Source organism: Panthera onca, chromosome E2 (genome assembly GCF_046562875.1).
Source record: "Panthera onca isolate mPanOnc1 chromosome E2, mPanOnc1 haplotype 2, whole genome shotgun sequence".
Classification (NCBI taxonomy): Eukaryota; Metazoa; Chordata; class Mammalia; order Carnivora; family Felidae; genus Panthera; species Panthera onca.
Genome location: NC_138353.1, coordinates 26,854,163 through 26,867,590, shown reverse-complemented (window position 1 = coordinate 26,867,590; position 13,428 = coordinate 26,854,163). Strand labels below are relative to the sequence as shown.

Genomic DNA, 13,428 nt, shown 5'->3' with positions numbered 1-13,428 from the left:
AGAATAGAGAAATCTCATGATACGCAAGGGATCAGGTAGAGTACTCAGAAAGGCATTGCCTCAGTAAGGTCAAATTAGTTCTGTACTAAAGACTGGTGTGATCCAGCCTAACAAAGCTTAAATCAAGTCTTAACAGGATCAAACTGTTTACAAGTAACTTAAATGAGCCTGAGAACAAATTTCAAGAACATTTAAAGGAATATAAAAAATCCAGCACATGAGGTAAAATTCACAATGATACTCAACAAGAATGATTAAACATGCAAAGAGTAAGGAAAATACAACTAATAATGAAAAGAAAAATTAACCAACAAAAACAGACCAAGAAATGATGCAGATAATGTAAATGGTAGACAAGGACATTAAAATATCTACTGTAAATATACTCCATACGTTCAAGAAGATAGAAGAAAGTCCAAACATATTAAGGACAGACATGAAAAATAGAAAAAGACCAAAATTGAACTTCTAGAGATGAAAAATACAATGTTTGAGAGAAAAAATTTTTTCTGGAGGGAATTAAATTGACATGAAGGAGATGAGGTGTACCCTAATTTAGGGTAGTTTGTAAAAGTGGAATCAAAGCATATGGGGCATGGAAGGTGAGAATTAAAGATTCAGAGCAGCTGCCAGAATGTACTGGGTCTTTTTGAAAATTATTTAAAAGTTCCTTAACTAGAGGGACTATCATAAAGAAGACTGTTTTTCAATACTACCCAAAGCTATCTACACATTCAATGCAATCCCAATCAAAATTGCACCAGCATTCTTCTCGAAACTAGGACAAGAAATCCTAAAATTCATATGGAACCAAAAAAGGCCCTGAATAGCCAAAGTAGTTTTGAAGAAGAAGACCAAAGCAGGAGGCATCACATTCCCAGACTTTAGCCTCTACTACAAAGCTGTCATCATCAAGACAGCATGGTATTGGCACAAAAACAGACACATAGACCAATGGAATAGAATAGAAACCCCAGAACTAGACCCACAAACGTATGGCCAACTAATCTTTGACAAAGCAGGAAAGAATATCCAATGGAAAAAAGACAGTCTCTTTAACAAATGGTGCTGGGAGAACTGGACAGCAACATGCAGAAGATTGAAACGAGACCACTTTCTCACACCATTCACAAAAATAAGCTCAAAATGGATAAAGGCCTGAATGTGAGACAGGAAACCATCAAAACCCTAGAGGGGAAAGCAGGAAAAGACCTCTCTGACCTCAGCCGTAGCAATTTCTTACTTGACACATCCGCAAAGGCAAGGGAATTAAAAGCAAAAATGAACTACTGGGACCTCATGAAGATAAAAAACTTCCGCACAGCAAAGGAAACATTCAACAAAACTAAAAGGCGACCAATGGAATGGGAAAAGATATTTGCAAATGACATATCGGACAAAGGGCTACTATCCAAAATCTATAAAGAGCACACCAAACTCCACACCCGAGAAACAAATAACCCAGTGAAGAAATGGGCAGAAAACATTAATAGACACTTCTCTAAAGAAGACATCCAGATGGCCAACAGGCACATGAAAAGATGCTCAACGTCACTCCTCATCAGGGAAATACAAATCAAAACCACACTCAGATATCACCTCACGCCAGTCAGAGTGGCCAAAATGAACAAATCAGGAGACTATAGATGCTGGAGAGGATGTGGAGAAACGGGAACCCTCTTGCACTGTTGGTGGGAATGCAAATTGGTGCAGCCACTCTGGAAAACAGTGTGGAGGTTCCTCAAAAAATTAAAAATAGACCTACCCTATGACCCAGCAATAGCACTGCTAGGTATTTACCCAAGGGATACAGGAGTACTGATGCATAGGGGCACTTGTACCCCAATGTTTATAGCAGCACTCTCAACAATAGCCAAATTATGGAAAGAGCCTAAATGTCCATCAACTGATGAATGGATAAAGAAATTGTGGTTTATGTACACAATGGGGTACTAAGTGGCAATGAGAAAGAATGAAATATGGCCTTTTGTAGCAACATGGATGGAACTGGAGAGTGTGATGCTAAGTGAAATAAGCCATACAGAGAAAGACAGATACCATATGTTTTCACTCTTATGTGGATCCTGAGAAACTTAACAGAAACCCATGGGGGAGGGGAAGGAAAAAAAAAGAGATTAGAGTGGAAGAGAGCCAAAGCATAAGAGACTCTTAAAAACTGAGAATAAACTGAGTGTTGATGGGGGTGGAAGGGAGGGGAGGGTGGATGATGGGTATTGAGGAGGGCACCTGTTGGGGTGAACACTGGGTGTTGTATGGAAACCAATTTGACAATAAACTTCATATATTAAAAAAATACTGTTTTATATTTAATTTAAAGCTTATTTATTTATTTATTTGAAAGAGAGAGAGAGAGTGTGTGTGAAAGGATGAGTGGGGGAGGCGCAGAGACAGAGGGAGACAGAGAATCCCAAGCAGGCTCCATACTGTCAGTGTGGAGTCTGACACAGGCTTCGAACTCACGAACTGTGAGAAGATGACCTGAGCTGAAATCAAGAGTTGGATGCTTAATAGACTGAGCCACCCAGGGGCCTAGGATTATTTTTTAAGGGTATTCTTTTATTAGGGCTGATACAACTCTGTGTGAGGGCTACCCAGCGTGGTGCGCAGAGCATCAGCTACATTTTGGTCCCACATGCCCATCAACCAGGTCACTATCTGTACAGCCACGGTACACACAATGGCCCAGTCTAAATCAGTGCAGATAAAAGAGAAAGAATACCACAGGCATCATGGACCAGTGCTTCCTTAAAGACCCATAAACTAAGCACAATTCCAACTCTGCTTGAGAGCTCTTTTACCTGCTTCTAAAAATCAGCAGAAAACCTACCAACTGCCCCTTCCTCTCTCTCTGCCTTCCTCCATCACTATCTGAATTCTCCTCTGCCTCTCACTGTTCCATATTCTGGGAGTTGATTTCACATTGGTCAACAACAATTATATGCACCAGCCCTCTGATGCACATAAGACATTAATGAAGGGGGCTTCCCAGTGTCTTGGTTAATCAGTGTGTGGCATCCCACACAGAGGCCACTCTCAAGATTTAAATGCTGGAACAACGTATCCAGGAAATGTCTTGATCCAGATCCCATTCTGACCAGACTCTATATAGAGTTAAAAAATTGTAAGTAGAAAAATCTTTGACCTGTTACTGGGCCAGTCAGCAACAGCAGCAAGGGGTTGCTCAGATCTTCCCTGAGAATCTACTCCACATTTGCCAAGAAGATGCCCTCGTTCCGATTCCATGCAGCCTAAGAACCCCAGGGAATATTTAGAACCCTGGAGACAGAAACAATATAAAGACAGTCATTTCTCTCTGAAACAACAATTTGTATTTTCATATCTTTGATACACAGTCTAATACTCAAATCAATAGGCCAATGGAGATTCACCCAGTGCAAGTTTAATAAGGAAAATAGTTTTAAAAAAGGGGGGGGAGAGATTGGGAAAGCAAGAGAGATATTACCTGCAGGTGTGTTCGATTGTGAGGGTGGGGTTGTCAGTGCTTTCTTCTTTCCCTAGTGTAATGAAATAGAGAAGATAAACCTCTGAGTTGATTATGATCAGACAGAAATGGGAGCTTCTGGCTGTTTTCTGCTCCCTATCACCCTTCCTACGCTTGCCTCAATCAATACAACAAGTTTTATCTTCTCTGATGAAAACTCAACTTTCTGGCTGTTTTTTGTTTTTGTTGTTGTTGTTTTTGGGTGGGTTTTTTTGTTTTGTTTTGTTTTGGTTTTTTGTTTTTGTTTTTGTTTTTGTTTTGTTTTGTTTTGTTTTGTTTGCAATTTAGGTTTCTTCATGCTTGGTCTGGGTTTGCAGTCAGGCATGCAGCTTCTAAATCCAAGGCATGAGTTTTGGAAGCCCCCAGCAAAGGCCTATTCCAGAAGGTGGGTAGGCAAAATTGATTTTAAAAAAAAGTCCATAAAACAGGGTTAAGAAGGCCCAGAGAGGCTGGGCAGCAGATAGAAGCTTGCTCTTGAAGACCCCTTTCCTTATCCCATGGCTGTCTTCTCCTTGATGTGTTATGATTCCCTGGTTGTTAAGGTCAAACTCAGTTCACCAACACAATGGTTTCTGGCTCCTTTAAGAATAAGAAGTGTGACCATGAAGCTCCCATATCAGTGTTTGATTGGAGCAATTACCTTCCAGGCTATATCTGTTCAATAAATATTCACTGAATGCCTATTGTGTACCAAGTACTTTTCTAGGCCCTGGGGATACAGCAGTAAACAATATAGACTAGCTCATGGAGCTTATATTCTAGTAGTTTATATTTTATTGTCTATATAAACACATAAATGAACAAGTTAATAAGATAATATCATATAGTGAACATGATATAAGGAAAATATTTAAAGGGGTACTAGAAATTGGAAAAGTACTTCTTTAAAAAAAGGTGGAGAGCTTGAGCTAAGGTCTGAATGAAATGAAGGAGCCAGTTATGTAAATATCCGGGGGAAAGGTCTTTCAGGTAGTTAAAAACTGCAAATACAAAGGCCCTGAGGTAGAAACAAGCTTGGTCAGAAGAATAAAGAATTTCTGTATAGCCAGAGTATAGCATGGAGAGAGTTGTATGAGATAGTTTAAAATTTAGTCAAAATAAAGATCATCTAGAAACTTGTGGACTTTTATAAAAAGTTGTGATGGGAAATAATTACTCTGATTTATGTTTTGGAAATATCTTTTGGCTGCTGCATGGATAATGGGCTGTTAGGGGTGGGGTGGCATGGAAGAATGAAAGTAGGGAAAACAGGGGCACCTGGGTGGCTCAGCCGGTTGGGCATCCAACTCTTGATTTCAGCTTAGGTCATGATCTCAGGGTCATAAGATCGAGCCCCACATTGGGCTCTGCAGTGGTCATGTAGCCTACTTAACATTCTCTCTCTTTCCCTCTGCCCCTCTCCCCCACTCATGCTCTCTGTTTCTCTAAAAGTAAAAAAAAAAAAAAAAGTTAAAAGCAGAGAAAACAATTAGAAGGCTAAGGCTGTAGCCTAAGCAAGGGACAATGAACAGTTGATCCAGGGTAGTAGTAGCAGAGAGAGAGAACTGGATAGAAGTGGGGAATATTCTGGAGGTAGTGTTGATGCAACTATTTAATGCATTACTATGTAGGGAGAAATACAAAGAAAAAATTCAGAGATGATCCTTAGGTTTTGACTTAAGCATCTGGTTGATTGGATGTTTGCCCACTCCTGAGTTAGGAAGACAGGAGACAATCTAAGAGTCCTGTCTTGGATGTCTAATTTTTGGGATCCTTATTTGACATCCAAGAAGAGAGGTTAGGAAGGTATTTGGATATAGGGGCCAAGAGCTCAGCTGTGGGGATTTAAATTCTCTGGACCAGCCTTTCTAACCATCAAGCTGTGGATTTCACTCTTGCAATCACCTCATTGTTCATTTATTCAACAAGCATTCATTGAGTGTCTACTGTGCTAAAGGATCTATGCTCTGTGAGTTAAGATGAAGAAAATAAGACTTGAGGCATGATCCTGCCAATAAGGACAGGACAGTCAACTCTGGATCCTTGATATATAATGGGACACTCTGAATTTTGTTTTTCTTGATGAATGGCCATCTCATTCAATATTAGTGTTCTACTCATTTATTCCAGGAATTTCCCATTTTGGGATCCCAGAAACTCATTTAGAAAGGAATCTCAGAGTTATTACTCAAATGTCCTCCAGGTGTATTCTTACATCAGATTTGAGTACCTCCAGTGATGTGCCACTCAACTACTATGCTCTTTGAAAAATTCTTTTTTTTACTGTTATTACCCTCATTTTAATTTTTTTAATATGAAATCTACTGTCAAATTTGTTTCCATACAACACCCAGTGCTCATCCCAACAGGTGCCCTCCTCAATACCCATCACCCACCTTCCCCTCCCTCCCACCCCCCATCAACCTTCAGTTTGTTCTCAGTTTTTAAGAGTCTCTTATGTTTTGGCTCCCTCCCTCTCTAACCTCTTTTTTTTCCTTCCCTTCCCCCATGGTCTTCTGTTAAGTTTCTCAGGATCCACATAAGAGTGAAAACATATGGTATCTGTCTTTCTCTGTATGACTTATTTCACTTAGCATAACACTCTCCAGTTCCATCTATGTTGCTACAAAAAGGCCATATCCATTCTTTCTCATTGCCACATAGTATTCCATTATGTATATAAACCACAATTTCTTTATCCATTCATCAGCTGATGGACATTTAGGCTCTTTCCTATGATCCAGCAATATAGCACTGGTAGGAATTTACCCAAGGGATACAGGAGTGCTGATGCATAGGGGCACTTGTACCCCAATGTTTATAGCAGCACTTTCAACAATAGGTCTTTGAAAAATTCTGATAAGTCTTTGGAATTGGGCTTCTCAGGGAGCAACAGAAAGCATGGGGTCAAACTACCAAAATTTATAGTTACATGGTAAATCTTTTGTGAGCTGCCGGAGGGCCTCTAAGGGTACTGTGGAGGGTTTACAGATGGGTTCCAGACTTCCCCAGGAACTTAAGTGTTTTCATGTCTAGCCAGCCCACACTTAGAAGCTGAAGTATTTCTGGAAGAAGATAACACAGGCAGAATGCATAGCTTTATTTTGGAGATAATTGAGCTCATGTTCCCAGGTATCTGCAGAGATAGGTCTTGGTTAAAATTTATTACCCCCCTGAGACTGACAGAGCCACACACAAAACCCACAAGCTTTATTTATGGACTTTCTTCCATGGTCAGAGAGGAAATAGTAAAATCCCCTCTCCTCCCATTTAGAGAAGTCAATCCTTGGTACCTCCATCTTTGACTCTGCCAGGGCCTGTGTCCACCCACCCACAGATGTTAGCTGCTCTCTCACCCCCTCAACCTCCACCTCCACCTGCTGTCATGTCTCAGCTCTCCTGAGTCACCCAAGCTTTAATTTGGGCTAATCTTCACTCCTGACTCAGGTAGGTGTGGTGGTGATAAATCAAAATGAGGACACAAGCTGTCAGTAATAAAACAGGAGAGACTTGTCAGTCTAATCAACTTTATTAGCAGCGAGTCACAGGAAAGTCTCCGGCAGCTTTTTCTCCTCTTTTCCTTAATTCTTCCCTTTAACTTCCATGAAGCTGCCAGCAAAGCAGATGCAACCAAGTTAGAGCTGAATTAGCAAAGAGGAGGTGGGGGCAGGGGAAGCTTCATGTGGCTCTCCAATGGGTGGCCATAAATACCACTGTGACCAGGGAAGCCTGGTTTTCTCAGGTGGTATTCTGAGGGTCTTCTCCCCCTGTGAATGGGGAAATTGTAGAGCCTTAGAGAACCTGTCTGGAGGTGGATGGGATGGAAAGACTCTATTAAAATCAACTTTTTGCTTCGGGAAAGATCTTTAACAAACTCTCCCCAAATAAGAGGGAGACAACATGTGATAGAGAGAAGTGGCTTTTAATACCTGGTGGCTTTGCAGCCTTAGTTCTAGACTTTGCAGAGGCCATGTTTCTTGCCTTGGGGTCTCAGACCTGTGTCTTTAAGATGTGTCTTCCTTTTTTTGCTTTAGTAGCTTGAGTGGGCTTCTGTTTCTTACAACCATGGCAATCCTAATTAAGAGAGTATATTAAAGCACAGCATTTTGAAACATGCATATGCCAAACAAGTCTGCAAACTGGATTTTCTCTGAGCCTCAGAGTTGTACATCCAGCTGCCTGGTGGACTCACCCACGGGGTCTTCCAGGCCCCTCAACTCAACAGCAGTCCTATTGTAAACATGGGAGGTAGAGCTAAAGGCCTTAACCACATTCTATGCTGTATCGCCTTTTTATATTTCAGATTATAAACAACACTTCACAGAAATTCCTTTCAAAGGCTCTTTGGGACATGTGCAAGGGCTTCTCTGGGATAGGTGCTAAGGGCTAGATTTGCCACTTCTAACTTCCTTACCTGTCATGCAGCCCAAGGAAACCATGAGCCTGCCTTCTCACTGGCACTAGCCAGGGTCTTGCCTTCCAAACTCATTTCCTCTGTTAGTCTTCCTGGTGCCTCTCTCCTTCAGACCCACTCCCCTCCTGCCTATACCACTGTACCACTGTGACTGACCACTTCCTTATTGCCTGACCACCCCCCCTCCAAGCTCAGGCTTGGCCCCTTCTGATCCACCTCTACCCTCTGCTAAAGAGACCCACTGAGAATGGAAACATAATGGGGTTGTCCACTGCCTATCCACAGGCTGCGCAGTGCTCTAAGGGTAAGTGCAAGGCCTTTGTGGTCCAAGTCATCTCCCCAACCCAGATCATTTCCCTGTCACTTCTGCCATTAGCTCTCTAGAAACAGAGAACTGGATATAGTTCTCCACTCATTTCCAAACCACTATATTTTGACTCCTTGCTTTTGCACATGCTGTGTCTTCTGTTTGGAGCACTCTTGCCCTATCTTGGATTAATCCCTCCTCCTTCTTTAAGATGAGAGCACCAGCTCAGGTGTCCCTCCTATCTCTCTGGAGGTATGTGCTTCCCCTCTAGTGCTGTCCTTCCTACCTGTGTACCTGTTCTACCACCAGACTGAGTTCTGTGAGGTGAACACTTGGTTTCAGCCACCTCTGTGCCTGAAGAGCATAAGACAGCTCTATCCCACTCTTAGCCCATCCTTTGGAGGGATTAGGCTTTACTTCCCAACTCCAACAGGTTGCCATGCGACCCAGGCTAAAGTCAGTCAGTGGAATTGGGAATCAGGCCCAGAACTTTTGTTCAAACTATTGGGGAAGAAAGGCTCTCTTTTCAGCTGCACTTGTATGAAAGGATATAAAGCTGGTGAATCTGCAGCCATCTGGCCACCCTTGGGAATTTACCCATGTGAGAATGGAAGCCAAGAGAAGGAAAGAATAAACACTGGGTCCAAATAGCTTCATTTGAGCTCCTAGATCCAGTCATGCATACTCCACTGGACTTTCCATTTCTCAAAATCAATATATTACTTTTCACTTTAAGCTTGCTTGAATTGTTCTCTGTCACTTGCAACTGAAGGAGTCCACTGGTCATGCCAATAAAGAGCATGTATGCTTCATACTTTTGTGTAGTCCCTCCTACACTGAATAGGCTGTGACAAATAGGATACTGTAGATGTGACTATTTGTCACATTCAAGGCTAAGCCAGAAAGAGCCCTATAGTTTTCACCTCACTGCCTCTTAGATGGCACCCATGGGGGTGGGGGGGATGCCAGACACCGTACTGCGAGGGCACTCAATAGTCTTGTGGGCCAGCCCATGTGGAAAAGAACTGAGACTTCACACCAAATTGCCCACCATGTAAGAGAGACACCTTGAAACCAGGTTATTTCAGCATTGGTCAAGCCTTAAAAAGATTGCAACCTCAGGAGAGACCTCAGGCCGGCACCCCCAATTAACCCACTCCTGAATGAATGACCCACAGAAACTCAGAGGATAATAAATAATTATTGTTGTTGGCAGTCCCTAAATTTGGGAGTAATTTGTTATGCAGCAAGAGATAAATAATTCACCCCTCCCAAATCTGCTCCAACAAGGAACCCCCAGCCCTCAAAGCTCCTCAACCTTTAAATGCTACCAGCATTTATCTAGCTTTTCAGGCTAAAAAAATATGGGAGTCATCATTGAATTCTATATTTTCCTCACAACCCACATCCATGCCAAGTGTTAATACTGTTGGTTTTGCTTCCAAACTATATCCTGAATCCCACCATCTCTCTTCATTTCCACCTTTATAATCTCAACCTAGCCACCATAAGCTCTCAGCTTGACTGACATAATGGTCTCCCAACTGGTCTCTTGACTTCACTTCTACACCCATATAAAAAGTTCTTTACTTACAGACCAGAATTATTGTATTAAAATTCACGACAGATCCTACCATGTGCCTGTTTTTTTCTAGTGGTTTTTCAGCCCAATTTGAATAAAACCCCAAATCCCTGCCTCAGTTCAAAGCTATGCATACTCTGACCTGGGATCCCTTACCAAAACCATCTCCTTTTGTCCTCTGCTATCTACTGTGACTTCCATCTGCCCCTCACACTGGCCGAGACTGCTGTAGATCAGGGCTCTCTGTCTGGACTACTTCTCCAGATCTTCATGTGACTGTCCCTCCTCCTTGCTCAGTTCTCCAGGAGTCATTGCTCATCTGCTTTGACAGCCTCCTCTACCAGTAGCCTCTAATTAGTACTTCTCCACCTACATTTACCTCAACAATATTATTTTTTTCAAGTGTCTTCCCTGCCTCCCCCACAACTGAAATAAGCTCACTGAAGGCAGAGCCATGTTTCAGTATTCACTGCTATAGTCCTATTGCCTCAGTGAGTGTTTGGCTTATAGTGGGTGTTCAGTAAGTGTTGTCATCTGCGCAGCTGGTTCTTGTTGCACAGGATAGACTTGGGGCAATACTTAGCTAAGTCATCTCAAAGGTCTGTAGCCGTTCTCAAATGATGCTTATACTTGTTCAGCCCAACTCTGCCCTTCCTTTTGCCAAATACCACCATGAAAGGGGGAAAACTTGCTTTCTCTTTGCAACTGGAGCTTTCCCATCATTGAGGCAAGGTAGCCATGGCTTATCTAGGGCTGATGGCTTCCTGAAAGCTATACAACCAGTGTGGGTCAGAGCTGGGAATTTGAATTCCACTATGCCAAACCTGAGAAGACATGAGATGGAGGAGAGGGAGGACAAAAGGGCTGGCAGAGTTTGATTATTAGTGAAATTACTACAAAACAAATGGAATTCCAGGATCCTCACATGCAACAACTCCTTCCAAAGACCTGGGAAAGGCACTAACAAGGGGTTCACATGCCCAGATGTTTTTGTAAAGGTTGCAAAAGTAAGACACTTGAACTACATCAGTTAGGACTGCTGTTTCTTTCCCCTGCAATGTGCTTGTGTCAGGAGGTTTTGGAGAGTTATGGGCATTTGGGGATCTGGCTAAGAAGTTGGGTTAGAGTTACAATTAGCATGAGTATAGTGGGATATATAGAGAGATTTCAGTTAATTTCATGTAGAGTAAAGCTATTGCCAACTGTTCTGGTGTGGAAATGGCTTCCAGGGATATTCCAGCTCTCACTCTTACTGACTTACCTAGCATTACAACATGAAGGTGTAAGGCCAGGGGTCATATCTCGAGAAGAACATGCTCAACACCAGAAGGAAGTGAGTGAATGGACAGAGCTAGAAGCAGCCTGTGGGATGTTATTCTAATCCTTAGACAATGTACCATGGGTAGTGAAGGAGTTCATCCTCATTGTTCTACCTCACCAAAATTAAAGCTTTCTTCTGCACAATGAATCTTTCTATTCTCTCTATAGAAGAATCATATAACCTAATCACTGATGTATAAAGAAGCAAAGAGAATATGAAGCCAATACACATAGAGAATAAAAAAGTGTTTTAGAGGTATACCAGCAGTTAATTAATACAAATATTACTGTTTTTCTGATATTTGTGCATCTTGTCAGGTTTTAACTTTTTTTGTTATTCATTATGAGTTACTCTCTTCATTCAAAATCAATATTCACTTTCATACCTAAATTTGTGTTCTTTTTTTCCTTAAAGAGGATCCCTATGTGGTACAAGCTTGTAGCCACACCTAAAACCAGCCTGGACTTGGACTTAGGTAAGGAGGTAGGAGAGGCAGTGGAAGATTGGGAGGAACCCAGGGTGGGCATCCTGGGTGGGGAAGTCTGTTGTGGCCAAGAAGAGCTAGTCCTGGTTTGTGCTGCCGGGAACAGCTGCTGTCCCCTCCTCCAACACTGAAATCCTCATCCCTGCAGCCCTCATTTTGGGCTGAAGGCCAAATGATTTCCTGTGTTTTCTCTGTTCATCAGCTCTCTATTATCATGATGGTGAGAGCCACCCACTCAATAAAACAAAGCAAACAAACTCCCACAAACCCACAAACAGCTCTGAGTGCATAGTCCCCGATTTCATTTCCTAATTAACCAGTCATTCTCAGCCAATCAGATGATTTGCTTGTCATCCCATTCAGCTTTGTGGGCAAACAAATCATCCCTGGGTCTCAGACAATAGCTCCTGGGGCCAGAGAAGGAAGGGTTTGGGAGGGGCCTCATTACTCTTCACTGTGGCTTCCTAAGTCCCTCCTCCCTACCCCTCTTCTGCCTGTCTGTACAGTTAATAGGCTTGCTGGGCTGCCTGTTTTGGTACTGCCAGAGCCAAGGCCATGGACCAGGCCCCTGGGGAAGCCCCTTTCCTCTGAAGCTCCACAGTTCTGTCTTTTTCCTTTTGCTGTACTTGTTGTTGCCCAGGCTCTAATCAGGGAGGTAGACCCACAATGACTGCTATTCATGCAGAGAACATGAAGGTAGCATCTTCATGGCAAGCAGATCAGGGACTGTGGCCTGGCCTTTCCAGAGCCTCTTGCCAACACACTGGACAAGGAAGTGCAGGAACCCCAGGGAGAGAGGGAAAGGAGTCCTGCCTTCCCAGAAGGCTCGTGGATGCTCTCAAGCACTTCCTTGCCATTCTCCTCATCACAACCCTCTACTTACCACAGGCTCTGCCTCCTTGGGCAAGCCACTCCCCATCTCTGGCCTTTGTCTTATCACCCACGAAAGGAAGAGGTAGTATTTTAGTCTCATAATGGTGGGTGTCACACCAAACCTAGCCAACAGATATATTTTGAGGGTATTGCATACTGATTTGTCTTATTTGGTTTTTGTATTTGAATTAGTTGACAAAACTTTATAAATATGAAGACACCATTTTTTCAGTGTAGATTTCAGGCTTTGTTCAAAATACTCTAGAGGTGCCTGGGTGGCTCAGTCAGTTAAACATCCAACTCTTGGTTTCAGCTCAGATCATAACCCCAGAGTTGTGGAATCTAGCCCTGAATTGGCTCCATACTGAGTATGGAGCCTGCTTGGGATTTTTTCTCTTCCTCTCTCTCTTCCCCTACCCCACTCAGGCTCTCTCAATGAATGAATGGATGAATGAATGAATACTCTGAAGATCTGGATTTATTGGACCCACATTCCCTCCTGGAAACAATTAGCTGAAAATGAGAAGCTGCCTCTGAGAGATGTGACATGCCCTCTCCAGTTCCCACAGTTCCCACACTTTCCTATCAGATTCTACCCAACCCATTTCACTCTTCAACATTATTTGTGTGACCCTTAAAGACATGTAAGTTTGTGATGATGGACCTTCTTTTGTTTCATATTCTGTAGTTTTAATTCTGCATCCCTTCTGAACATTTATAAATCATTCTACAGGTATTTATTGACCCTTTCCCATTCTCCTGGTCCCACACTAAGCACTGAGGAATACATGGAGTAAAATGTGGCCTCTGCCTGGGAGAGCCTGAATTTTGGTTCCAGGGGAATGGAGACTGGCTAAATAAGAATTCATGCTAATGAAAGAAGCCTTTCTCCCTGCTGTAGGGAAACACAAGACCAGTTTAGATTCTCTCTGTTATCCTTGCATA

The 13,428-nt window shown here is 42.5% G+C and overlaps 1 long non-coding RNA gene across 2 annotated transcripts in view; it reads right to left on the bottom strand.

The window, feature by feature from the left end:
• Positions 1 to 7,036: 7,036 nt before the first annotated feature.
• LOC132691360 (uncharacterized) overlaps positions 7,037 to 13,428 on the bottom strand; it is a 46,851-nt gene continuing 40,459 nt past the window's right edge. The window contains exons 3-5 of one of the 2 annotated variants that reach the window (XR_009615710.2): positions 10,474 to 10,629; positions 7,432 to 7,576; positions 7,037 to 7,111 (exon numbers count right to left, since the gene is read on the bottom strand). This is a non-coding gene — a long non-coding RNA (uncharacterized LOC132691360). The other variant, XR_009615711.2, reaches the window with a different exon arrangement.